Source organism: Phacochoerus africanus, chromosome 11 (assembly GCF_016906955.1).
Source record: "Phacochoerus africanus isolate WHEZ1 chromosome 11, ROS_Pafr_v1, whole genome shotgun sequence".
In the NCBI taxonomy this organism is placed as follows: domain Eukaryota; kingdom Metazoa; phylum Chordata; class Mammalia; order Artiodactyla; family Suidae; genus Phacochoerus; species Phacochoerus africanus.
The window spans coordinates 46,404,525-46,411,946 of record NC_062554.1 but is presented as its reverse complement, the minus strand read 5'-3'; positions in this window follow the sequence as shown (position 1 = coordinate 46,411,946).

Sequence of the window (7,422 nt, the reverse complement as noted above, 5' to 3'; positions counted from 1 at the left end):
TACACATGATTAAAATTTTGTCTGTCTTTCTCCTATGAAACTGCCTCACTTCAAGTTAATTCTTAGGCCAGTCAGAAACCTAGGAGGGTAGAGGGAAAATCTTCTTCCTCAACACTGGCAATAGGACACATCCGTCTAATAATTCAAAAACATTGTTCAGTCCCTTAGGAAACTGGCAAGATTTAGAGCTGAGGTTTGGGGGGTGGGGAATGAAAGAGGGCTTAGACCCAAAGGGCACAATTTAGGGAAAGGTGCGCTTTGGAGAGAACTTTTTGTACCTTCTGGGAGAGAATAAGACATCCCATGAAACTATTCCACATGGTAGGAGGAATGTATCTACTGAGGCATCTTCTCTGTACCGAATACGGTTCCAGGGGGTCCCCCAAGGACTGGGACAATGTGCTTCTGCGACCTCCACCTGAGGAACTTCATGGGCCCTAGGAAGCTAGAGTGAGTTATTGTGTGTTTGAAAATTTAGAAAAGTGAGCCTAGGCGTTCTCTTGTGGTGCAGCAAGTAAAGGATCCGGCATTGTCACCGTAGCAGCTTGAGTCACCCTGTTGCGTGGGTTTGATCCCTGGCCCGGGAAATTCCACATGCCTGCCCACAGCCAAAAAATAAAATAAAATAAAGTAAGTGACTCTCTGTTGGAAGGAAGGGAGGGAGGGAGGAGGGAGAGAAAAGAGAAGAGAGGAGAGGAAAGGAGAAGAGAAGAGAAGAGAAAAAAAGAAAAGAAAAACCGAGCCTACACTTCTACCAGAATTCCCCACATTCGAAACCTGCCCTCTGGACTCATTCTGTTTGCGTTTTCTGTTCCCGTTTCCTATCTTTCAAATACAGTTATATTTCAAAATACTGGCCTGTCTTTGGCCATGTTCAGAGAACCAAAGAAAGGATTTCATGTCAGCCTGAGCTGAAGTTGAAAGGGGCCAGGGTGGAGGTCCCTTGCAGGGAGAGGTCAGAGAGGGGTTGGGCCCCCGATTCCCCAGGTTTCCCCAGGTTTCGCTGTTCCACCCACTAGGCGGTGCGGCTCCTGTTCCCTCCCTGACCGGGGGGGGGGGGGGGGGGGGGGGGTGGGGGGGGTGGGGTGTGTGTGTGTGTGTGTGTGTGTGTGTGTGTGTGTGTGTGTCCATAAGAGCTCCCTCCCCGGTGCCCTTTCAATATCTGCCTTGTCACTTGAGCGGGTCTGAGAGGTTTTCTTTCTGTTACTTGCCAGTCACCATCCCTGACTCGAAGAACATCTTAGCTCAGAGGCATGATTCTTAGAGTGAGAATTCTTTGGGGCTAAGAGAGGAAAAAGGCAAACAAAACAAAACAAAACAAAAAACACCCTCAGAAGCTCCTGATCCTGTCTTCCGCACAGCAGGTCACTCAGTCCTTTGTTCGTTCTGCAAATATCTATTAAGTGCTTACTGTGTGCCGGCACCGGGGATAAGGACAAACAAATAAAGACACAGCCCCTGCCCTGAGGAGTGCCCTTCTGATGGGGAGACAGCTGGGAAGAGGGCTGGGTGAGCATCACTGGGGAGAGCAGCAAGAGCCCCAATTCTGGAAACCCCCCCTCCCAGGCACCAGTTAGGCCGTTAAAATTAACTCCACCAATTAAAAGCATCGTTAGGAGACAATGCTTGCCTGTCTTCCTCTTTATTTTTAATTGCCGAGCCTGGCCTAAAGTTGTCAAACCATTTATAATTAGAGCAGAGCTTGTGAGCAAGAGGCCTGGATTCAGAAAGAGAAGAAGGGGTGGAGAAGACGGGGGCTCCCTGACGCCAGTCCCACCCTCAGTCCTCTGGGCCTGGCCCCGGGGCTCCCCAGCCTCCAGGGCTCCTCTGCCTCCGGGGTTCCTCTGCCTTGGAGCTATGACGGGCTGCTGCCCCACTAAGGGACCGGGGGCTGGGGGAGCAACTCTCCACTCACTGCCCCCTCCGCTCTCAGTGCTCACCCTAATTATAGTCATTACAGAGTCACCCTGAGCGACAGGAAAACGGGAAGACGCGGGTGGTATATCAGTGGCCCAGAAGGCGGAGGAGGAGTGAGGCAGAACCAGCTCAGGCTGGAGCCCAGACGCCTGGAGAAAGAGCAGCGGGTGAGGCTTCTCTCCTGCCCTCTCCCTGCAGGGAGGCATCCATCTCACCCATAAACAGCCCACAATGGGCACAGCATGAACTGCAAGAAGTAGCCAGCCCAGTGCCCGGGGCTCCAGGCACTGGGGGTGCCCCTCAATCAGCCTCCAGGCACCAGCTGAGCAGCAAAGGACAGCCACAGGGCCCACTGGGGGCACTCTTCCCACAGGCCAGGGCCAGGGAAAGGGCTAGGAAGAAAGACGAAGATAAACCTGCTCCCCAGACACAGACAGTCCATGAACTTGACTTGATGGGACCTGGGCTCCCACCTCCACCCTCTGCTCAGACCCAGGGGGGTGGGGCTCCTCTTCCTGTTGTACGGGGACACTCCACATGGCAAACATGGGCGGTGACCCAGGGGTGGCCCAGACCCTGAGTTCAGGCCCCCATGTCTACCTGGGCCGAAGGTGGAGAGCGGGGAAACCCAAGAGGCTGTGAGCCAGCCAGCACCAAGGCCTCCATCTTTCCAGGCAGGACTGGGGCTCCAAAACGCCCCCAGGTCCCACCTTACCCCTTCCAAGGTCAGGACCAGGGGAATCAGAGTCAGCCAACCCCCTCTCTCCATCTCCCAGCCAACCTTCAGGGACACTGGGCTTAGTCCTGTGTTCCCGGAAAACCATTGAAAACATCAACAATTCAGAGATCCCAGCCCTTTCGTTTTCCAGGAAAAAGCTCTCGGCAGAGAACCACACTCTCCCATCTGACTTAGATCAGACTCGAAGATGATCCCCTCTTTGCCTATGACAGTGCCAGAGACCCGGCAAATGCCCATTCTCTGTCTCATAGATGATGAGCCCAACCATCGGTCCACACGGGCCAATCTGGACAAAATGCCCCCTAACTTGACCAAACTTCGGTCAGGCCCCCTCCCCCGATCTTTGATCCACCCCCAGCCTGAGTCCCCCTGGGACTCAGAACAATCCTTAACACCCCCTCCCAGGAATCTGCTGACTGCAGGGAAAAGCGTTCCCTGATCCACTGTCCCTTCAGGCCACCTGCTCATGCACCCCTTACCCCGTGAGCCTGATTCCTTGTAGGCTTCTTTACTTTTCTCTATTTTTTTTTGTCTTTTGTCTTTTTTGTTGTTGTTGTTGTTGTTGTTGTTGCTATTTCTTGGGCCGCTCCCGCGGCATATGGAGGTTCCCAGGCTAGGGGTTGAATCGGAGCTGTAACCACCGGCCTACTCCAGAGCCACAGCAACGCGGGATCCGAGCCTCGTCCGCAACCTACACCACAGCTCACGGCAACGCCGGATCGTTAACCCACTGAGCAAGGGCAGGGACCGAACCCGCAACCTCATGGTTCCTAGTCGGATTCATTAACCACTGCGCCACTACGGGAACTCCTACTTTTCTCTATTTTTTTTTTTTTAAGCTCTTTCTGTCTGATCTTTGAGATGCTGATGTCCTATTGCAATTGTCTTTTCAAATAAAATCTCTCGTCACCTAAACCCAATTTGTTCTTCACTTGACACCAGTCCGGGAGCAAAGACCCTTCCCACTTGAAATTGACATCCAGGTGACTTCTGTGCTTTGTCAGCTCTGCAGGTAAGCGGATTAATGGTCAGTGGTGGGAACTCCCAGCTCTCTACCTCCCAACTAGCTTAGGGAGTCTCTGGTCAAAGGCTCACTGGTTAATAAGAAAAGCAAGCATATTGTGGATGTGGATTATGTGCCAACCACTATGCTACGTACTTCACAGGGATTTTTCTTGACACTTGTGAGCTGGGGACTATTTTGGTCCCCATTTCTCAGGTATGGAAATCCATGTTTAGAGACACGTGTAGCAAATAGGGTACAGAATTGAGGACAGAACTATTCTTCTGAGCCACAGGAGGGCAGCTTCATGGGTACACCCCACAAGCCTTAAAATATCATGGTTTTCTCCTTGCCTCATAGATTCCGCTCCAAGGATTAAGGAGCTTAATACTTAGTCTCTGGCACATCATAGGTGCTATATAAACACTAGCTTGTTATTAGTATTCCTACTATGATGATAATGGCACCTGCCTCTTTGTCCAAAAGGGTGGACAGTGCCGAGTTAAGTAACTTGCCCAAGGTCATACAACCAAAGTGTATCTACTTCTAAGATGCTATGTAATTTACTTCTATATAATTCCGCTGCTTACTTATTACGGTCACTGTTTATTGGCTCCACAACTAGAATGTGAGTTCTGCAAGGGCAGACACCCCTGTTGTGCTGTATATTCACCTAATGCTTAGAACTGAGTCCAGGACACAGAGGCTGCCTCAATAAATACTGTGAAATGAATGAAAGAATGAATGAAGGCTTTGCTCCTTATGACGAGGCTCTAAGGCAGCCTTCTGGTCCTAGGCCTGCAGCCTCCTTTTAAGGTCAGCCTAAACGCTTCTTGACCCAGAAGGTCAAAAAACAAACAAAAACCAGAAAACAAAAACCAAAAGCAAACAAACCAAAACAAACAAAAACACACCCAGTCTCCTAGCTCCTCTTACTTCATATGGGATTGGTAGGTTTCCAGAAAAATTCCATATGTATCACCCGGTTTTTTAATCTATAGATGTGTTATGATCTCCAGCCTACAGAAAGAGAAACTGGGGTCCAGAGAGGGAACCTGACCTGTCCTTCTGCCGCCATCCCTACCCCAGTCCCTTCTTGGTGCTCTCCCCCCCACCAAACCCCAGTTCCCAATCTCCGCCCCCGCCAGCCGCCAAGCGGGTGAGCATCCCCGGCTTCCTTTCTGCTCTGCTAATTATCCTTTTAACTCGCGCTGGCGTATTTTTGCTGCGCGATCTGCGGGTTTATTTTTATCCACCTCTCCATAATGGTATCGGGCGGTTACTCAGGGAAGCTCCCGGCTTTGAGCTGCTCCCCAATTTACAATTGCAATTATGATCTCCGACAGAAACACATGCAGCTGGCGTCAATTTTAAGCAATATTTTGATCATAATAATTAAAAAAGTAACTTATGGCGTGCACGCATTAGATAAATTAATGTTATTCCAAGGCTCTGCCGAAAGGCACGCATGGCAGAAAGGAGTGAACGAGAAGATGGTGCACCCCATCTCTCAGGGGCTGAGGGAGTCCGTCTCCGGGGCGGGTTCCCTCACCCGGCTCACAAATTAACTTTCACATTGAGTTTAATATCTGCATGTCCTTCACGTTGCATGCTGCCTGTCCTCGCCCCCTCCCCCGACACACACATGAAATAGAAGGCTATTAAGGTATTTGGATATAAACAAGCACATTTTCTTGTCCCCGCTCCCAGGGGCAGTCGACAGGCTGAAAGAATGTTCGCATCTCTCTCTAACTTGCTGTTCAAATCCACATGAGAACAAGTCCTGAGGGTTGGGGGTTGGGATGTCCCTCCTTCCCAGCACCCAGTACCCAGAGCGCTGGGTACCACGTGGGTATATACAGACCTGCAGACTTCCACTCATTCATACCAGGTAAGCAGTCCCACCTATCCACCTGCCCAGACACAGGACCCATAACCACACACACCCTCACACTCCAGCCACATTAGTAATTCACATCATTTACAGGCATTTATAGACATCTGCCCTCTTAGACGTGACCCATAACCACGAAATGCTTACATCCACATACAATCTGACATACATGCACACACATACATAGATGTACCTGCCCCCAGACACACAACTTGTCCCATCATCATCTTTCAGGAATGGTTTACTTTTTTTTAAATAATGATCATCACTATTTTTGGTAAATGGTGGAAAAAATCTTTTTGATACCAAAAATATGTTTTATTTATTTATTTATTTATTTATTTATTTATTTATTTATTTATTGCTCCTGTCCCCTACCCCCTAGGCCTTAAGGCACAGGGCCTTCAACATAGCAGAGTTGACCTTCCAAATCTCTGAGTCAGATGCTTGGATTTCAACCCTGGTTCCACCACTCATTGATGACATGACTTGGAAAGTCCTTCATTTCAGTGTTGTCACTCATACCCTCCTATTTCACAGAGCTGCCCCAGGACCAAATGAGAGCAGGAGCCGAGCACCCTGCCTGGCACAGAGCGTGGTGTGCCAGTACCTCTCATTTGTGGTTGATTTTGTTACTAACATCATCTTAAGGCCCAAGGTCTCTCCCCCCTTCCGCGATTTCCTTCTCTTGTTACCTTGCCCTACTTCTCTTCCTCCGCCTCTCCTGTCCTTCCCTCGGGATGCTCAGTCCCCTGGACCCTCAGTTCCTATCCAGCCCCCCAGGCCTCCTTAAGAGGCAGCATCCACCCCCATCACCTACCAGGGTGTTTTGGGAAAAACTATGGATTCTGGAAGCAGAAGACAAGAGCTTTGATCACGTGCCCCTGGCGTAAGGCATTTTACCTCTTGGGCGCCTCAGTTCCCCTGTCAATATAATGGGGATAATGATGCATGCCCTCCCCATCTCACAAGGTTGAACAACGCTGAGTCTGAGAAAGTGCTTGGAGGCTGCAAAGCCCTAGAAACACATCAGCTGTCACAGTGGGCTTCGTCCCATCATCTAGGGGCTCTCTTCTAGAACCCAAGTTCCTTCTCCCATCTCCCAATAAGTCCTTTCTACTTGCAGACCCTGCACTCCGCCCCGGGCACACGTCTATCCCAGATTCCCCACCGCTCCCATTCTGGGTCCCTCTTTCTGCCCATGACTCCATCTGCTCACACCCCATCTTCATCACCCTGGGCTCCTCCCTCCACCCTCCTCCAGGCACCAACCATGTCCTTTTCTTTCACCTTTCAAACTTTCATCCTTTCCTGTCTTCCCTCTCCACCACCACCACCACTCGAGCCCATCACTGGTTTTCTGCAAAGTCGTTGGCTGGTTTCCTGCCTCCAGCTTCTCCTATGGCCCTGTCCTGCTCATGGCTGGGACAGTCACCCTCTTCAGGCACTGGAAGCAACACCTGGTCCCTCCAGCTTCCCAGGTGACATCCTTCTGCTTGGCCTGTATCTCCTCCACAGTCCACCTCAGTTTCCACCTATGAGCCAAGTGCAGGTGAGCATTTCACCCAATTAGAGCAAAGAACGTACAGAACCACCTACATCAGATCCTCCCTGAGCCTTTGCTCTGGCCAAGCCCTCCTCCCCAAAAATGCTCACTCCCCCTTCCCCATATACCTCCTCTCTACTCCCAATACCCCGCTAAATGAACCCCCTTCCCAGAGCCGCTCCTGCTCTCAGAAATCCCTGGCCTGGGGTTTTTCCTTTAAAGCATTTTAATTAGGAAAGATTACAGACCTACAAAAACATTTACTAATGTAACAAAAGGCATGCACCCAATTTTTTTTTTACTTTACATTTTTTTATTTTATC